Source organism: Urocampus carinirostris, chromosome 2 (genome assembly GCF_059441175.1).
Source record: "Urocampus carinirostris isolate Australia breed hairy pipefish chromosome 2, RoL_Ucar_1.0, whole genome shotgun sequence".
Taxonomy (NCBI): domain Eukaryota; kingdom Metazoa; phylum Chordata; class Actinopteri; order Syngnathiformes; family Syngnathidae; genus Urocampus; species Urocampus carinirostris.
In genome coordinates this window covers 58,450,180-58,471,560 of record NC_142350.1, presented here as the reverse complement: position 1 = coordinate 58,471,560, position 21,381 = coordinate 58,450,180, and the positions used below count along the sequence as shown (strand labels likewise).

The following is a 21,381-nucleotide window of genomic DNA, read 5'->3' as shown; positions in this document are numbered from 1 at the left end:
TGTATGGGACAGACGGGAGCAAAAAACGGGACAAGTGGGAGTCAGTGTCGAAAAAGGCTTGCCTAGTGTTAACTGAGGGTCTCAGACGGACTGACAAAAGGGGACAGACAGGACTGGGTACAAATACTGATCAGAACCCTCAGCAGTTGGCGCCAAAGGAGTGGGCACAGCTGTGTCACAACAGTAATCATGACATTGGATGGACTTTGAAAAATTAATAAATAAGACAGTTACTCAGTACTTTTATTTTACTTTCACTCAAGTAATATTTTGGATGGCTACTTTTTACTTTTACTTAAGTCATGTTATTCTGAAGTAACAGTACTTTTATTTGAGTAAAAGCCAATCGCGTCTAGGGTACTCACATTGGTTTTGCGTCGCAACGATGAAAATGCTGCTTTACTGTTGGATGAATAACCTCCCACTATGACTACTGTATTTTTTGTACTGCATCTATTTGCTCTGAGTCTCAAGGCTTGTAGAGATGCTAAAGGGAGAAGCAGACCTAACAATTTAAATACAGGAAAGGTGATCCTGTGGCCCCGGCCTTTGGGCAGACATGTTAAGAGCGCCTCGTTGTCACTATTTCACAGCAACTCGGTTGGATATGTTCCAGGTGGCAGAGGCTTGATCTTTATCGCAGAAATGTTGACATTATATGTAAGCATATTAAAAAAGGCAAGTGAAGAAATGAATTTTGCTCGCCAGTTTGCAGCTAAGAATCGAGTGTTTTCAATTAACGAACACACCCTCAACATTCGAAAACATTTTCAAACCACATTTCGCCGTTTTTCTTTTTTTAATGATTCCAATTCAGCTAACACTACTCTTCTTTGTGGTGGGTCACATTTCGATGACATTTATTTTCACTTTACTGGAAGTCTTATTTACACCGGTTAACGAACGTCTTTGAATATTTTTATGGCGGATGTTTCAATTTGATTGAAAGCATCGCGTTTACAGTCAATGGGTTATATTTTATGTCGGAGTCTGCAACTGATTATTTCTTTTGGAACCATTTCTTAGGGGAAAAGGGTTTTGAAATCCAAACAAACTGGAGGTTGACCAGCTTTTAGCGATGGGACTGTGTTCTTTTCAGCAATGGAGCTTTAACTACAGCGGAGAGCTGCTTTTATCAAGCATAAACACAATTTAGAGGCAGGCACCTGGAGAAGAATCGAAGGGAGTTGAATACCTCGCTTGAGTGATCATTACTCACAGTTGCCGTATTCTTTGGCAGCCGGGAATTCAAGATTATGAAAACAAAGAGGGTCTAAACTTAAAAGAAGCTATTCTGAGGCCAAATGGTATGCCACAATCTTTTATCGTTGGTAGTCATTTTAATCTTAACTTCTTGTAAACGAAAATTCCCATTAAGATATAGAGCAAACCAATTCTGTAAATTGGAAGATGGGGGGATAAAATTTTCAAGCCGCGGGCTGCTTTGGTTTGAGAACCTTTACTCAGGGGCCCGGCCAGAGGAAAAACAATGGCTGATTGATGCGTTTCATTTTTTGTATACGCCGATACAGAGTTGTTACGTTACTTCGGCAATACATAAGGGAAAAAGATAACATAAGCCAATTTAATTTTTCTCTCTTTTGCATTTACAGTGAAGAAAATATATATTTGAACACTATGGAGGTCGCTGGTTCGCGCCTCGGCCGAGTCATACCAAATTGGTAAAATGGCGGCGCCCTCTGTTGGCTGCGGCTGCATCGGCTCGCTACAACGGGTCAGGTGTATCGACATTTCGTTCTGTGTACATTGTTACAAAGAATGACAATACAAAGGAAATTATTATTATTATTATTATTATTATTTTGCTATTTTCCCGCTTAGAAATCATTTAGGGGTCTGGAATTTTCATCGTAGGTGCATGTCCACTGTAGAGAGATAAACTAAAAAGAAAAATCCAGAAATAACAATGCATGATTTTTTTACGATTTATTTGTTTGATACAACTCCAAATAAATATTTGAAGACCTGTGTATCATCTAGAATTCTGACCCTGAAAGACCTGTTAGTCCGCCCATTAGAATTCCACCTGCACTCCATGTATCATCCTGAATCAAAAGAACCTGTTTGAGGTCCTTAGCTGCATAAAGACACCTGTTCACCCCATACAATCAGTAAGACTTTAACTTGTTACATTGCAAAGACCAAAGAGCTGTCCAGAGGCACCAGAGACAAAATTGCACACCTCCACAAGGCTGGAAAGGGCTACAGAGCAATTGCCAAGGAGCTTGGTGAAAAAAGGTCCACTGTTGCAGTAATCATTAGAAAATGGAAGAACCTTAACATGACGGTCAATCTCAATCGGAGTTGATCCCCATTCAATATATCACCTCGTGGGGTCTCAATGGTTCTAAGAAAGGTGAGGAATCACCCCGGAACTACACGACAGGTGTTTGTCAATGACCAGAAAAGAGCTGAGACCACCGTTTCCAAGGTTACTCTAGGTTATACACTAAGATGTTATGATTTGAAATCATGCATGGCACGAAAGGTTCCCCTAATTAAACCAGCACACGTCAAGGCCCGTCTTAAGTTTGCATATGACCATTTGGATGATACAGAGGAGTCATGGGAGAAATTTTTGTGGTCGGATGAGACCAAAATAGAGCTTTTCGGTCGTAACTCCACTAAGCGTGTTTGGAGGAAGAAGAATGAGGAGAACAATCCGAAGAACACCCCTAATGTGAAGCATGGGGATGGTAGCATCATGTTTAGATAGTGTTTCTGCACATGGGACAGTACAAGTGCACTTTATAAAGAGAGGATGACTGGGGCCGTGTATTGTGAGATTTTGGGGAACAACCTCCTACCCCTAGTCAGAGCATTGAAGATGGGTCGTGGCTGGGTCTTCCAACACGACCACGGCCCGAAGCACACAGCCAGGAAATCATGTATTGTGATTTCTGGATTTTTCTTTGTAGTTTATCTCTCTCACAGTGGACATGCACCTACGAATAAAATTTCAGACCCCTCCATGATTTCTAAGTGGGAAGAATGGAAAAATAGCAGGGTGTTCAAATACGTATTTTCTTCACTGTACATGTACAAGTCATATTTATGTGTCTATTTATTTATTAAGGAACTTTTTCAACCAACTGGTTTTGAAACACTCAAAATATACATATACTTATTTAAGAATACAATATTTAATTCAAAGGCATAGGAAAATCCTATCTCCCTTTTTAAGCACTAAACTTGATCATTTGCATTGAAAAACTCAATGCAATAGCCTTTGCAGGAGGGCTTGAGAAATAAAATTGATTTTAAAAAAGCAAGTACGGAAAAATGTAAACAGCTATTTGAATGTCGGCCAGGAGATTAATGAAATATATAGTGTTCATGCGGGCACACGAAGGGATACTGGATAAGAAAGAACACCAAAATAACAACATATTTTTCTTAGTAGTACGTTTTTTAACATATATGTTAGCATTGTATCCATTTATGTTTGGCAGGTTGGGTTAAAACAAGGGTGTCAAACTCATTTTAACTCGGGGGCCACACGATAGAACAAACATTCTGTTGGGGGTCGGACCAGTAGATTAAAGAGAAAGAAAAAGAGAGATAAAGAAATAAGAGAAAGAGGGGGGATAAAGAAAGAGAGAGAGGGGGAGAGCCTGAGAAACAAAAGAGATAAAAAGAGAAGTCATGAGAGAGGGGAAAAGAAAGGGAGAGGAAGAAAGAAATCTAAAGAGAAATAGAAAGACAGAAGGAGAGAAAAGAGAAAAGAAAGCGCAAAGGGTAGGAAGAGAGAAAGAGAAAAGAGAGAAAAGGAAAAAAAGGAAATTAGGTGATCATTTGAGATGATCAGGCTTATTTTTCTTATGTGTTTCTCTCATCTTTGTCCCGCGTGCCGGATGAAATCCGTTGGCGATCCTGATCGGACCCGCGAGCCGGAGTTTGCCGACCTTTGCTGTAACTAGTTCACCCTTTCATCACTTACAGTAATTGGAATGCAGACATGGCAATGACACAAAAGAACGCATCCGGAATTCATCTCAATACGCATTCATGGTTGAGCATCAAGGGGAAGAAAAATGAAAAAGCACATCAAAACATTTTAACTGCGTCTCTGATCCAAGGCCGAATGCGCGGCGTTTTAAAGGCTCACAGGCCCGAGCGCAATTTGCTAGATCCAACCTTGACTCGGTGTTGCAAATGTAAAACTACACGAAGGGATTGACAGCCCGTCTCAGCTACGGAGTCCAATGTTTGCCGATGAACCCGATTAACCTTGTTAAAGGGACGAGTGCCGTTTATAAGTCAAGGACATTGAAGGCTGAAGCACGTTCTGAGCATGGATGGATCAACGGCCTATGTTCAAAGCAGAGCCTGGATAGCTCAGTCGGTAGAGCATCAGACTTTTAATCTGAGGGTCCAGGGTTCAAGTCCCTGTTCAGGCGTAGTATTTTCTAGGAATCAGTGACATAACTGTCAAGCTCCAGGTCTCCATGCCATTACAAACTGTCGTATTTTCCCTTACAAAATATAAAATAACCTTACACCCTATTTTTTTTTTCAAACGTGTTTATTTATGTAGTTTAACATGTTATATTGCACATGTGTTTCGTTATATCATATATATTGTGAATTAACATTTTGTTGTGAGATACTGAGTTGCTCGACATGAATGAGGTTTATTATAAAAAAAATCAAAAATTAATTATCTTGGACGTTCACTGTAGAAGGAAAAAAATACATGCAAATATAATTAAGTAGAATAATACATTTTCTTATTCAAATTATGAATTCATTTTCTGCATGAAATTATTGTTGGTAATATACTGATTAAAGGGATAATCACAAACCTGTTTTTTTATTTTCTCCTTTTATACTTCCTTTTTTTCTTAACTTCTTTATACAACATCATAATTCGTAATATAATGCATCAAAGCAAGTGAGCCATTTGATGAGTTAAGCCGAAAAAAACGGTTCTCTAAAAAGAGACGGACTTCCTTTCACTACACAGCTACCACATGAAATCCGATGTTTTTTAAAACCACATGTATTTCAAATTTACTCAATCAACCCCGCCTGTTGTTTTTAGATCAGAATGACTTACGGCGTTTCAATTCAGGTTCGGCCATTGCGACTCGATGATTGTATCCAAAGAAAATTCACAACTATGTTGTCATGTAGCCCTACTGCTCTGCTTTCGCTTTGTTCACGTGTGATCGGAATGATGCATGATGGGAAATCCCCAGGCGGCAGACGCATGCGCACAGTAGCATCAAACTGCTTGCTCCGTTTGCGACAAAAAATAAAACATACCGAGATAGACGCTACCGCGGCGAACTCGTTTGATTGATTTGCCGTTTGGTGATAGTCGGTGTATACCGGATGGTACCCATCATTGACAAATTTGTATTTTTCTGTACAGATCTTCTTGTACATCGTACACGTCTTAAAATGCATAATGAACATTTTGTACGGCAAAAACGTACAGGTTGACAGGTATGCAGTGATTCAGCCACTAAAATTATTTCTCAATTCCTGTCATGGAAAGGATTCTATTTTGAGACATGTCCTTGATTAAAAATGTAATTCATGTTTCTGTTTAGATTCTTCCTGAGCTACCATGAGTGGCTTTTAACTCTTTTGTAACCAAGGTTATCTTTCCAGCTAACTTGACCTATGATAGCAGGTTGGTGGCGACCCGTGTTTTAAATAATCCGTGAAATACACTAAACTGATCCCTTATATAATTTTCTTTAACTCTTGGTAACATTGTTAGGCGGGCAGCACGGCGGCGCAGTGGTTAGCGCTTGTGCGGCACAGTTCATGTCATGGGAACCTGTCGTGGATTCAAATCCACCTCCAGACTTCCTATAGGGAGTTTGTATGTTCTCCCCGTGCTTGCGTGGGTTTCCTCCGGGCACTCCGGTTTCCTCCCACGTTCCAAAAACATGCATTTCAGGTGAATTGGCCGGTCCAAATTGTCCCTAGGTGTGAATGAGCGAATGAGTTGTCTGTCCCTGTGTGCCCTGCGATTGGCTGGCAACCAGTTCAGGGTGTCCCCTGCCCACTGCCCTAAGATGGCTGGGATAGGCTCCAGGATTTTTCTGTTACCTGTCTATTACAAATGGTATTACAACACATCTACAATTTATTTTTTCAATTTCATATTATTAACTATAACTATGGGCATTTGGGTTGGCCTTGGTCAAATTGTTTGTGTTTTTTGCTACTTTTTTTCCTTTTTCCTTTTCTTTGTTTTGGTGTATGTTTGTCTTGCTTTCGGTTACACGTCTCGAGGGATATGACCAAGGTTGATAGATCGATAATAACATCTTTGGTTGAGGGTCAGTTTTGTCCCGTATATATTTACTACAGGAAAAAGGATAAATAAAAAAATCAGCGATGCAAAAATAAAATGAAAGACAGGCCAAGTCAAAAAACAAACTTATGTGGAGTTTATAAATCACTCGCTCTGTACCAGGGTTCTCCAAAATCTTTTCACCTGAAAGCTACTTTTTGCTGCTATTTAGTAAAAAGGAAACCCAATTTTATAAACATTTCTAAAAAGTAACTACTAATCATGATAACACAATGTTATAATCAGGTTAATAATTGAAAGTAGGGTTAAGTAGACTATGTCTACCTTGAAAATAATAATTTTACTATAAAATCACACTGACCAAGCACTGGTGAACTATTTTCAGAAGAGGTCCATCCATGGGCACCTCAGCTGTCTTTAGGGGGCACTGTGTTGCCCGCGAGCACTACATTGGAGACCCCTGATTTATACTACATTGTATATTGAGTGCAAATGTCCTTGTTTTGTTGTTTTGCAGGTATACTGGAAAACATTGGAAAAATAAGAATCCCCTAAAGCTCACAGGACAGGAGCTTCCTTTCACTGTGTTGACTGGCAGACCACTTATGATTTAAATTTTAATTAGAGACCTAATAATAGAATTATTTTTTTATGTATTTTGTTGAAATATACACCCCTGACAAAATCAAGAAGCCTTGATGCAATCAACAAATGTATGTGTTTTGCATGCATTTAAAATTCAGATCGGGTTGTGGCGACCCGAACTCGAGACAAGGGTTAGGTCACTGTTCATGCAGTGGTCGTTTCTGTCATGATTACCGATGTGATGTACCTGTACCTACTAATTCGGAGCCAACCGCCGCGGGTTCTGATTGGCTCCCTGTCCGTACTTAAACCCAGTCCTGTCAATCCCCTGTGGGCAGTCCGTCTGCGAACCTCAGTGTATACTGGGAAAGCCTTTTTTGACCCTGACTCCCACCTATCCCGTTTTTGCTCCCGTCTGTCTCCGGCTATGACCCGTTTTGATCCTGGCCACGTCTGCTCTCCCGTCCTGGCTTACAACCTCTTTTTGTCCCCGACTCCGTCTACTCTCCCGTTCTGGCTTACGACTTGTTTCCGACCCCGACCACGTCTTGCTCTCCCAGTCCCGTTTTTCCGTCCCTGACACCGCCATCGCTCGCTACGGAAGATCCACTTCTGTGTTCGGATCACAATCCGAGTACGAGAGCGACTTGCTTCCCGCGTCCAGGGAACACCGGATTGTGGGCGTAGCCCTTCCTCTTTCCTTCAATAAAACTTGTAAGAAACTTAACGCAATTGGGTCCTGTTTCCGTTCTGGTCCTGACAGTTTCATTAACATGTCAAGTCAAGTCCTGTTTATTTGCATAGCCCTTTATCACAAGGAGTCTCAAAGGGCTGCACAGACCACAGATTATTGCAAACCACAGACTATTATTACACCATCCCCTGATCTAAAACCTGCATGAGGGAAAGGAAAAACTCAAAAACCTCAACATGAGGAAAATGAAGAAACCTTGGGAAGGGACCGCACATGAGGTAATCCCCCTTCCAGGATAACCAGGCTGCAACGGATGTTGCAATAACAAATAATACACAAAAATTGTCAACGTGAAATCTAGGTCATCTCAATATTAGCACAGCGATCAAGGCCACTTTGTCTTCAACAAGGAATGAAGAACACAGTATCACTTGAAAAGAACTTCATTTTGAAAATGCTGAGTTGGCACAATCAGTATATGGAAATAAATCAGTTTTGAGAGGATTCAATGAAAATCAAACACATCGCTATGCATTGCTAATTTGTTTTGAATTATGCAAGACAACACAGTCTTGCCATCATGTAGAAGAAGATAATAAATTAAGGGGCAATCTTAATGTTGGTCTAATTCATCCAACATGCACCAAATGAAGTCCCAAAATAATCATTGTTGAGATGTCCTCGTCTAACCTGGTCCAAATTTAGTCCAAATGAAAATCTATTAAACACCATTAGAAGAGGGTAGCTTTTTTCTGAACTTTTGGGATTTTTCATTTTTTTCTTTTCAGGCATGTCGCAACAAGCATCACATCAAAAAGCTAACAAATCACCCGAAAAGAAAAAAAGGGGTTGACAGAGACCCATCCCGTAAATCCCGTAAATAAATGTGGACGCTTCTTTGATCAATTATTCACAACTCTTACATCATTATAACAGTTGAAATGATCACAACCGGTACTATCACGATTTTTATTTGACATTTTCTGATTTTTTCAATTTTTTGTTTTTATATTATTTTTCTCCTTCTTACTCTCTAGAAATAATACATTATAGTAATCCTAGGGTAAATTGACATTTTTCACATGTAGATTTATGGACCGAGACCCAATAAGATACTTTTCGACCAAATAAACGGACGTTCACTCATCCATACATCCATTTTCTGCACTGCTTATCTTCAGTAGGGTCGCGGGGGTGCCGGAGCCCATCCCAGCTATCTTCGGGCAGTTGGCAGATGACACCCTGAACCGGTTGCCAGCCAATAACACGCAGGGACAATTTGGACTGGCCAATTAATCCATGCAGGCTTGGGAGAACATGCAAACTCCGCACGGGGAGGCTGCGGTAGCTGGACTTAAACCCTGAACCTCTGCGTGGGGCTGCCTGTGAACCACCCATCCACCATGTAGGGCAAGGGTGTCAAACTCTTTTAAGCTCAGGGGCCACACGATAGAACAAACATTCTCTCGGGGGCCGGTTTAGTAGATTAGAGAGAAAGAAAAAAAAAGAGAGAAAGAAATAAGAGAAAGATAGGGAGAGAAAGGTAGAGAGGGTGGGATAAAAAAAGAGAAAGAGAGAGAAACAGAGAGAAAGTGTGAGAAACAAGACATCAAAACAGAATTAGTGAGAGAGGGGAAAGAAAGAGAGAATGAAATCCAAAGAGAAATAGAGAGAAAAAGAGGAGAGAACAGAGAAGGAGAGAAAGAGAGAAAGGGAAAGACAGAAGGGGAAAGCAAGAGAGAGAAAGAGAGTAAAGGAAAAATAAAGAGAGAGCAAAAGAAGGTAAAAAGACATAGAGAGAAAGAGACAAAAAAGGAACAAAAAAAGAGAAAAAGAGACAGAGAGTGAAAGAGAGAGGGATGGAGAGAGTGAGAGATAAATGGAGGAAGAGAGAGAGAGAGAAAGAGAGATTAGAGAGAGAGAAATACAAGTGCAGCATTTGTGAGAGGCACCTGGCTTTGGCAACATCAACTGGACCTATTTCAACCTACAGCTCTCTTTCTCTTGCGCTTCTCTGAGCGTTGTCTCGCGGGCCGGATCCAATCCCCTAGCGGGCCTGATCCGGCCCGCGGGCCGCCTCTTTGACACCTGTGATGTAGGGGGTCTTTTTTTTTTTTTTTTTCTTTTAATATGGGTGAAAAGAAGTTCTTGACATAAGGCTTCTTCTCTTTCTAGCAAAATTAGAAAAAAAATATTGTTTACGAAGCAAATACATTTAATATACAGGAAAAGAAGAGAAAAAAATACCAAAATAGCATGAGTATATGGGTGGAGTTCAAATAAGCGACCTTACTTAGTAGGGAGGGAACACTGCCGTAGTACATTTGTTATTCTGATTAAACCATGCATTTAAATATCGTTCCCTGCCATGTAAAAAAAAAATTATCAGGAGGATCACAAAACACTATAATTCCCAGTGAGTGAAATTTGGAGACGTGTTTGTTTTATCATGAAAGGAACGATATATTTTTATAATTTCCAAATTAAGAAAATGATTAGCCTTTAAAACAACTTGATAATGAACCATTGTGTGCCAAACAACAGGACAGGGCACAACAGGGCTTTTGAATCTACTCCCTGAAGCAAAAGTTTTGAAAATAAAAAATAAATACATTGATTTGTTGCTACTCTTGTCCCCTCAATGTATACTGCACCAACATTCAAATAATATAATTCTCATCTCATCTCATCATCTCATCAGCCGTACCGCTTATCCTCATTAGGGTCGCGGGGGGGGCTGGAGCCCATCCCAGCCATCTCCGGGCAGTGGGCAGGGGACACCCTGAACTGGTTGCCAGCCAATCGCAGGGCACACAGGGACAGACAACTCATTCGCTCATTCACACCTAGGGACAATTTGGACCGGCCAATACGCCTGAAATGCATGTTTTTGGAACGTGGGAGGAAACCGGAGTGCCTGGAGGAAACCCACGCAAGCACGGGGAGAACATACAAACTCCGCACAGGAAGTCTGGAGCTGGATTTGAACCCACGACAGGTTCCCGTGACATTAACTGTGCCACACAAGCGCTAACCACTGCGCCGCCGTGCTGCCCATAATATAATTCATTTTTTTTTAAATCTGCTTTTTCCTATTTATTTAATTCATCAAGATATTTATAAATTAACATGCAAAAAAGTAATCTTTTGCATTTCTGCATTTTGAGTTTTTTCGAATGTAATTATTTAAAAAGGCCATAATATTACAGTAAGACCTCGGTTATCGCGGTCAATGGGGTCCAAACCACCCGAGATAAGTGGAAATCCGCGAAGTAGCGGCGCACCTTCCAAAAACAAATAAAATAAAATATAAATGAATAAAAATTTCTTTTTTTTTTTTTTTTAATTATTATTTTTTAGACTCGGTTAATGGGGAACAAAACCACCCGCAAAAAGTGAAAATCTGCGAAGTAGCGATGCTAAATAAAAAATAAAATAAAAAATCTCATCTCATCTCATTATCTGCACCGCTTATCCTTATTAGGGTCGTGGGGGGGCTGGAGCCCATCCCAGCCATCTCCGGGCAGTGGGCAGGGGACACCCTGAACTGGTTGCCAGCCAATCGCAGCTGCAAATCACATTAGTTCTCGCGGCTAGCTGCGTTCTTCATCATCGCACGAGCCGAGTGATCCGCCGCTAAGAGTCGTACAGCCGGGCGATTTTACGTCCGCCCGGGACGATCGGAGACAAATTCACGACAGGGTTTTTACTTGCGCCGCACCGCGGGTGCCGTTCGGTCGCTCCGGCGAGCGATCTCCTCACCCGCGGCGCGGGTACTTTCGGGCGCGATACGCACGACACCGACACAGTTACGGGGGGTCCCGCGCACGTCCGTCGCCTGTCGTCGCGCCGCGCTACTGGGGTCGTCGGACGAGCGGGCTCCCCCCAGTTACAGGGGTAGCCTGATCACGCCCGCCGCCATTTCTCGCGTCGCGCCGCGTCGCGCCGCGTGACGCCGCGTCCGCCGAACTTGCTCTGTCGCGCGGCCCGAGAGTGACCGTTATAATTCTTTCAAGGTTCATTCACCAGTTTTTGAAATCAAAATGGAGGGGTATACAAGCGGAAAAAAAAGACCAAGTGACCTACACCCAAAATGGAAAAAACAACATTTGGATGGATAAGGAAGCCTAACAACGTTACCAAGAGTTAAAAAAAATCATATAAGGGATCAGTTTAGTGTATTTCACAGCTTATTTAAGACACGGGTCGCCGCCGTCCTGCTATCATAGGACAAGTTAGCCTGAAAGATAACCTTGGTTACACAAGAGTTAAAAGCCCCTCATAGTAGCTCAGGCAGAATCCAAACAGAAACATGAATTGCATTTGGAATCAAGAACATGTCTTAAAATAGAGTCGTTTCTATGACAGGAATTGAGAGATAATTTTAGTGTCTGAATCACTCATTTCCAGAAAATACTACGCCTGAACAGGGACTTGAACCCTTGACCCTCAGATTAAAAGTCTGATGCTCTACCGACTGAGCTATCCAGGCCCTGTTCTAAAAGCAGGCTGTTGATGGATCCATGCGCAGAATGTGCTTCTTTTTTGGGAATATATTTACAAAAAAATATTGGAGGGGTGACGGTTTGGGAGTTAAGTGAATATCTTGAACTATTTATCTATCTACCCTGGTTATATCCCTCGAGAGGAGTGACCGGCAGCAAGACAAACACATACACAAAAACAAAGACGATTTAAGAAAAGGGAAAAAGTAGCAAAAAACACACACTAAAAAAATTGGGGGACCAGGGCCAACCCAAAAGCCCAAAAAGCAAACAAGTTAAGCACCACCCTTTTCACTAAAAGTCAGTCCTGCTTTCGTCCCTCCAGATGAAACAGGACACAAGCGGCCATGTCACTCGAGTCAGAGTGACACAACACACTCTTTTATTCAACAGCAGGGCCCGACAGCTTTCACTGGTTTACCCCTGCCGCATCATACAGGTGCCCCTGCCCGTCCCACTATCCTTTCACAACACCTCTCCACTCATTCCTATCACCAACAAGAGTTCTATCTTCCACTATATTTTATTTATTTTTAGACAGCAAGGTAAATTAATATATCATGTATAAAAAGGATGGCAGCACGGCGGCGCAGTGGTTAGCGCGTGTGTGGCACAGTTCTGAGGTCATGGGTTCAAATCCAGCTACCAACCTTCCTGTGCGGAGTTTGCATGTTCTCCCCGTGCTTGCGTGGGTTTCCTCCGGGCACTCCGGTTTCCTCCCACATTACAAAAACATGCATGTCAGGTTAATTGGCCGGTCGAAATTGTCCCTAGGTGTGAATGAGCAACAAATTGTTTGTCCCTGTGTGCCCTGCGACTGGCTGGCAACCAGTTCAGGGTGTCCCCTGCCCACTGCCCGGAGATGGCTGGGATGGGCTCCAGCACCCCCGCGACCCTACTGAGGATAAGCGGTGCAGATGGATGGATGGATGTATAAAAAGGGCAGCACAGCGGTTTGGTGGTTAGCGGAAATTCAGGGTTCAATTCCAGCTACTGCAGCCTCCCTGTGTGGAGTTTGCATGTTCTCCCATGTCTGTGTGGGTTTCCTCCCCCATTCCCAAAAACATGCATGTCAGGTTAATTGGCCGGTCGAAATTGTTCCTAGGTGTGAATGAGCGAGCGAATTGTCTGTCCCTGTGTGCCCTGCGACTGGCTGGCAACCAGTTCAGGGTGTCCCCTGCCCACTGCCCGGAGATGGCTGGGATGGGCTCCAGCACCCCCGCGACCCTACTGAGGATGAGCGGTGCAGAAAATGGATGGAAGGATGGATGTATAAAAAGGGCAGCACAGCGATTTGGTGGTTAGTGGAAGTTCAGGGTTCAATTTCAGCTACTGCAGCCTCCCTGTGTGGAGTTTGCATGTTCTCCCATGCCTGCGTGGGTTTCCTCCCCCATTCCCAAAAACATGCATGTCAGGTTAATTGGCCGGTCCAAATTGTCCTTGCGTTTGATTGGCTGCCTCTGTCTCTGTGTGCCCTGGGTGCCCTGTCCCCTTCCCACTGCCCGAAGATGACTGGGATGGGCTCCAGCACCCCCGCGACCCTACTGAGGATAATGGATGTATATACAAATAGAGGTCTGCATGAAATTGCATATATTTTGTCGTACTTATTGCCAAGGTATCATTGGATCGAGAAAATCAAATTAATAACATTGTTTTCTAACCAAAAGATTTTCCCCACCATATTTGTTATTCTCCAAACCTGGGTCCGAGCAAAAATCCCAGGGCATAAAAATACCGAGTCTTCTTTTACGGGTTTGTCGTGGCAAATTTGCCGCGTCTCTTAGAACATACGGAGAGCTATAAAAGTCTTACACTAATTAAATCCTCCTCGTTGCAGCTAATATTGGTCATTTATTCCACACATCACATTTACGATTATTTTTACCTTTGGGCGAGTTCAACTGGGCACCAGATGTAAACTACTTCAATGTGACTTTTTCATGGCGACAGACTTATTTCCTCAAGCACAGTCAAAACACTCGGATATTGTGTTATGCTAAGCAGCGCTGTTTTCCCAACAAACTGTGCTTCATGAACCAGGCTGCAGAACGTGGTCTGGACAGGGTCTCTCTGTCAAGGGCCAACCAGACCCCTGCACTCGTTTGCTGGCCCCTGAGAACTCAGCTGGTTCCCCTTGACACAACAAATAAAATATGAAGCCGAACCGGAGGAAAAATGGTGAGAATTCATGCCACGTTCCATTGTTTCTTGTTCGATTTCCGACAAAATAATCAAAACATTTAAAAATATAAATGAGTGTTCCCCGTGACTGTATACAAATTTTCCTAGTTTATATCTTTTTTCCCCTCACAGATATTTCAATACAATTATATTAAAAAATGAATGAGATTTTCATTCAACAGAAAATGTTTGACTTCGTGTAGTGAAAATGATTTTGTTTCATAAAGGGACAGTCTGTATTATCGAGTGGTTAAAAAAAGAAGAAAAACGTCATTCATTTAAAAAATAATGATGATTTAAAAATTGAGCAAAATTATCCGAACTATCATATAAACATAATTTACTTTTGTAAATACTCATAGATAAAGAAATTGGAATTTATTTTACATAATATGAGCCTCACTGAGAGAACTGACTTTCGCGCCTCGGCCGAGTCATACCTAAGACTTATAACAATGGTAAAATGGCGGTGCCCTCTGTTATAACATTGGTAAAATGGCGGCGCCCTCTGTTGGCTGCGGCTGCATCGGCTCGCTACAACAGGTCAGGTGTATCGACATTTCGTTCTGAGTACATTGTTACACAGAATGACAATACAAAGGAAATTATTATTATTATTATTATTATTATTATCCGCCATCTTGCAGCTACGGATACCCAAAAAACAAAAACCTTGCAAAAGGCTCTGCAAAAAAGAAAGATTATGTGGTTGTATTCTTCCTTGTACTTTTCAGCACTCCGTTTCACTTGCATGACAAAATACAGAGACATCTAGTGGTGTCATAATACACACTTTCCCTTTAAAGGGACAGTGTGTATTATCAGTAACCTCCGAGTGATTAAAAAGAGAAAAAACGTCATTCGTATAAAAGAATAATGATTTAAATAATGAGCAAAATTACCCGAACTATCATATAAACATAATCCATTTTTCTAAATACTCGTAGGTAAAGAAAATTGAACTTATTTTACCTAACACGAGCCTCACTGAGAGAGAACTGACATAATTATCCGCCATCTTGCAGCTACCGATACTCAAAAAAACAAAAACCTCGCAAAAGGCTCGGCAAAAAAGAAAAGATTGAGTGGTTGTATTCTTCCTTGTGCTTTTTAGCACTCAGTTTCAGTTGCATGACAAAATACAAAGACAATGCAGAGACATCTAGTGGTGTAATACTACACACTTTTTTCACACTGTCCCTTTAAATCCTCCTCGTTGCAGCTAAGGGACAGTGGACAATTATGTCAGCTAACCTGTAGGTGAGCCACATGTTAAGTAAAATATATTCAATTTTATTGACCTATGAGTATTTTAAACACGTTCATACATTTTCACTTATTATTCAAGCCAATATTAGGTTTTTTTCATGAATGTTTTTCAACCACTAAGAGACACTTAATAATACACACTGTCCCTTTAATTTGGCAGATCTTAGCTGCAGTTATTATACGGCAGCAGTATTTGAAAAATGTCATACTAATAGCTACATTGATTTAGTACCGATGTATAACTGTATTATCATTGTTAGCTGGAAAACAATGTCATATTAAATATTGTTGAAATAAGATCAAAATGTCTTAAAAAACACATTCAATATATTGAATAAAATCTAACTTTATTCAATGTAGAAATTCCCCAAAGCTATGCAGAAAATTCAATTGCCCATCCTGACTGAATAAAAATCATTATTTTTCTAAAAAAAAAAAAAACGATTAAAAAATAATAATAATAAAGTGCTTACTGTAGAATAACACTGAGGGTGTTGAAAATTCCCTCACTTGTCCCATCAATGTGCACGGGTATGTTGAGCATCCTTGTTTTGGTTCTATTATTTATGTCAAATATTTCTTACCAGGACTGCAAGGCGCTTGTCGCACTACACGCCCATAAAATGTGTCCTCATCGTTCTTTGTCCCGAAATTCTTTGCCATTTTGCAAAATGTAGTTGTCTTTCTCTTTTTAGCTTCTGATTTTGCCCAATTTCCAAATTCAGCGCCAGTCATGTAATGTAAGCTGCTTTTAGTTGTGTATTTCTCAGACTCCTATGCTATGAAATTAACCTGTTTTTCTATTCTTAATATACAAGTAATCATCACACACACACACACATAGTCACATTTTCAAAGATCTACGTTTTCAGTCTAATTCCATTGTTTTTAATACGTTTTCAATGTTTTTCTATTGGCTTACAATAGCCTCAAACTCTTAACATATCCTTCACTCCCAGTTATAAGCGTGAATAAACAGGAAGTAAGGTAAAGCTCCAGAAAATCCAGAAAGAAGGTAGTGATGGATGCTATTGTTTGATAAATTGTCTCTAATAGAAAAAAAATCTAAAAAAATCCACATATTGCTCAGGGTTATTTATCTAAAGTACTTCATAAATCCCAATTTATGTGCGTCTGTATGTGACCTATAGGCCCCAAAACGGTTGAAACTATTTTCATGAAAATTTACACGGTTGTACTTAAGGCCTCTGTGAGTGTCTTTAGCTAGGTTTTGTGTCAATTAACTCCCAAAGAAATACCAACAGAATCAATAAAAATCTGCGTTCATTGGGTTTGCTTTTGTGGCGTGTATAACTCCCGGCAGTCAAATTCGGTACTGTAGCTCCCTACCACCGACCGCTCCAAGCAGACAAATCCCTCTATCGGAAACAACCAGGGTTGGGTAAAGTTACTTTAACTGGATTACTTTCAATTACTTTTGGATTACTCCAATACCAAATATGCTAATAAAAGACAAAAGAAACTAAATATGAATAAAATTATTAAATTTTGTGCAGCCTTGGGGAGTAACGGAATCCATGGTATGGCAAAAATTATGTTGGCAAGCTGTTTGGATCTATTTTCATTTTGTTTCTGTCGCATTTTATGTTCGTTTTGCCGGATATCAAAGAGATCAAAGCCAGGAGAGAAAGCTTACCACGTGTTGTGAGTCATCATTTCATTCATTTTTAGTTTCTTTTGTCTTTTATTAGCATATTTGGTATTGGAGTAATCCAAAAGTAATTGAAAGTAATATAGTTAAAGTAACCCTACCCAACCCTGGAAACAACACCTTGATTGATGCAATGGTTTCTTATGCACACGATTCAACAAACCAAAGTCCGCCACACCGGGCAGTTCTGCTAGTTCCTTTTAAATAAAGATTCACTGTTGGATATTCAAACTATGAGGTAAAAAAAGTGCAAAATCTAATTCTATAAAGGACCCAATCGTTTTCACACTTCTCTTAATAAGTGCTACGATGTCCTTTTTTTCAAAAAAGCCACTCGGCTTTAATTCAATAGAGATGTTAAAGTTTAGCGAAGGAAATTCGGTTACGCTTTACATTAACTATAACCTGATGTGCGTGCAGGAAAGGGATTAAGGGTGCGGAGTTCAATTTCAAGAAGAGGTTGGGGAATGAATTCTCCAGGTTGGTCGCATATTTGAATTTCAACAGCACATCAAGGGAACGCGCGGCCGGGGGTGCGGAGAGGTGCAAAAGCAAGCGAAAACATGCACAAGAACTCAAACTCAGTCGGCGGGCCTTTGACAGACGGGGTTCAAGGTGGGATCACTGCGATCCCTGAGGCGAGGGGACAACACTTTGACAAAAACCCAGAGTATAGGTACACCTGAGTATTCAAGTCAAGTCATGTTTATTTGTGATGCCCTTAACCACAAGGAGTCTCAAAGGGTTGCACAGACTATAGCAAACTACTGACTATTATGACACCATCCCCTGATCTAAAACCTACATGAGGACAAGGAAAAACTCAAAACCACAACATGGGGTAAATGAAGGAACCTTGAAATGGGACCGCACATGACGACCTCTTTTGGTCCCTGACTGCGTATTTGAATCAGCTGTACCCGCTCATTCTGATTGGCTCCCTGTCACTATTTAAACCCGGTCCCGTCAATCCCCTGTTCTCAGTCGGTCTGCGAACCTCAATGTATGCTAGGCAACCCATTTTTCGAACCTGACTCCCACCTGTCCCGTTTTTGCTCCCGACTGTCTCCGACTACGACCTGTTTTGATCCTGACCACGTCTGCTCTTCCGTCCCGGCTTACGACCTCTTTTTGTCCCCGACTACGTCTACTCTCATGTTCTGGCTTGCGACTTGTTTCCGACCCCGACCACGTCTTGCTCTCCCAGTCCCGTTTTTCCGTCCCTGACACCGCCATCGCTTGCCACGGAAGATCCACTTCTGTGTTCGGATCCAAGTACCAGAGCGAATTTCTTATTATTACACCATCCCCTGATCTAAAACCTACATGAGGACAAGGAAAAACTCAAAACCACAACATGAGGTAAATGAAGGAACCTTGACATGGGACCGCACATGACAACCTCCTTTGGTCCCCGACTACGTCTACTCTCCCGTTCTGGCTTACGACTTGTTTCCGACCCCGACCACGTCTTGCTCTCCCAGTCCCGTTTTTCCGTCCCCGACACCGCCATCGCTCGCTACGGAAGATCCACTTCTGTGTTCGACAAGGGTTAGGTCACTGTTCATGCAGTGGTCGTTTCTGTCATGATTACCGATGTGATGCACCTGTGCCCACTCATTTGGCGCCAACCGCCGCGGGTTCTGATTGGCTCCCTGTCAGTATTTGAACCCAGTCCTGTCAATCCCCGGTTGTCAGTTCGTCTGCGAACCTCAGTGAATACTAGGCAAGCCTTTTTCGACGATGACTCCCACCTATCCCGTTTTTGCTCCCGTCTGTCTCTGGCTACAACCCGTTTTGATCCTGGCCACGTCTGCTCTCCTTCGCTCTTTTGGACCCCGACTACGTCTACTCTCCCGTTATGGCTTACGACTTGTTTCCGACCCCGACCACGTCTTGCTCTCCCAGTCCCGTTTATCCGTCCCTGACACCGCCATCGCTCGCTACGGAAGATCCACTTCTGTGTTCGGATCCGAGTACGAGAGCGACTTGCTTCCCGCGTCCAGGGAACACCGGATTGTGGGCGCAGCCATTCCTCATTCCTTCAATAAAACTTGTGAGAAACTTAACGCAATTGGGTCCTGTTTCCGTTCTGGTCCTGACAGTTTCATTAACATGTCAAGTCATGTTTATTTGCAATAGCCCTTTATCGCAAGGAGTCTCATAGGGCTGCACCGACCACAGATTATTGCAAACCACAGTGGGGCGGCAGTGGCTCAGGAGGTAGAGCGCTCGTCTTGGGATCAAGAGATCGCAGTTCGAATCCCGGCTCCTCTGTGTTACATGTCGAAATAAGACACTGAACCCCTAATACCCCCAATAAGCAGGTTAGCGCCTAACATGGCTGCACGGCCGCTATTGGTAAATGTGAAGCGCTTTGGGAAGTCTTGACTTGAAAAGCGCTATATAAATGCAGATCATTTAATTTCATTTTCACAGACTACTATGACACCATCCCCTGATCTAAAACCTACATGAGGGCAAGGAAAAACTCAAAAACCTCAACATGAGGAAAATGAAGAAACCTTGGGAAGGGACCGCACATGAAGTAATCCCCCTTACAGGATGACCAGGCTGAAACTATCACAACCAGAACGGAAAGTTGTCCTGGTCCTGAGGCAGCAAAGCGGCCCCAGACTATCACACTGCTAGCAACATGCTTTACTGTTGGTATCATAATCTTTTTGTCAAATGCTGTGCCATTTTTACAGTAGATAAAAAAATACAGGATTTAAACTGAGTACCAGCACGATCAACGATCTACGGATCGTGTATACTATCCTTTCCCTTCGTCCTAATAGAACTAAGAGAAACGCACGCAAGTGGGTCATGTCTTCGTTCTGGTCCTGACATACAATTGAGTTTACACTTTGAAATATTATGTATCGGAAGGTATTATAGTTTTCTTCTTGTATTTTTGTTACATCACTGCTTTTCTACCTTTATACTGAAAGTATTTTATTTTCTACAATCTTAAAGGTTTTTTTCACATGCTATTGTTTACAATATTTGCACTTCTTGACTTTAATTTCAAAACAGTGTGCAATGGAAGATATATATTAGTCATGTTTGCATTGTTATATTTGTATTTCATTTAGATTGCTGCTTTTTGGGGTTTTACTCTCTTCACTTTTCTTCTGAATGAGTTGTTTGGTAGAAGTATATTATTTTTTCAGATATTGTGTAATGGAAGGTATTTCAGTTGTGTTGTTAACGTTGCTATAAAGTATTTGGATTTTTGTTACATTTTTTAGCTTTGACTCTCTAAAACAGTTGTTTTAATAGAATATCAATATAATAATATTTTTTATACTGTTACAGTTTGCATAATAATTATTTTTCAAAAAAAGATCAAATGTTTTGAGGGACTAAAATATTTGTGCCGCGTTTATTTTAATTATAAAGTAACGCAACAATCACAACATTTACAAGCAAAAAGTATTAGTATCAAATCTGTATTGGTTGATAGTAGCCCGTATTTCCCTGGATTGGATTAATATGAAAATTCCAAGTATATATCCAGTTTTAGCGAAAAACGAGTTGAATTCTTCTCTGGTATACATCACAAGGTACGAAATCACTCCGACGTTTGCAGTTTTTTGCTTGATACTGTGCCAGCAATTCCCCCCCGATGTAAAATATGCACTTTGACTGAAAAAAGATGTTTGTTTATGAGCAAATGAGCAAAACCGTCCACTGAACCGTGACTGATTTCATAGATTCAGGCCACAATTAGAGGAGGTTTCACCTTGAACGCGCGTAACAACCATCACCAAAAAATGGAATGGAAATTCAGGTCGTGTTTCATGTGCAGCTGGATAATCAACAAGCTGGTTCGGAATATGGGAAGAATTATAAGCACGTGAGCGTCGTTAGCGATACGTTTTCGATCCTGGATGTAAAAAGTGGGGTAGGGGGGCAGAAGTCAAGGGGACTCCACTCATACAAGCTACCCTAGAGTAAGAGATTTGAGAAATGATGAGAAAAACTGAATGCTTGAGAGCATTTTGTGTCATTTATCATGAAGTTGACAAAAAAATCTAAACCAGTAGTACTTACTGGTGTATCACGCCACTTAGGGCTCATACCAAACGGTTCTAGGGTATTTTATACAAGCTCTGTTGGTGTCAGTCTATAAGAAACTGCACCTCAGCTGTACCCGCTCATTTGGCGCCAC

At 41.5% G+C, this 21,381-nt stretch overlaps 1 protein-coding gene and 2 non-coding genes across 3 annotated transcripts in view; 1 reads left to right on the top strand and 2 right to left on the bottom strand.

The window, feature by feature from the left end:
* The window catches only part of creb5b (cAMP responsive element binding protein 5b), a 150,243-nt gene that overhangs the window by 125,049 nt on the left and 3,813 nt on the right, over positions 1-21,381 (bottom strand). The gene's annotated exons all lie outside the window — the stretch shown is intronic.
* trnak-uuu (transfer RNA lysine (anticodon UUU)) lies at positions 4,349-4,421 on the top strand. The gene has a single exon. It is a non-coding gene; the product is annotated as a tRNA-Lys (tRNA).
* trnak-uuu (transfer RNA lysine (anticodon UUU)) lies at positions 11,994-12,066 on the bottom strand. The gene has a single exon. It is a non-coding gene; the product is annotated as a tRNA-Lys (tRNA).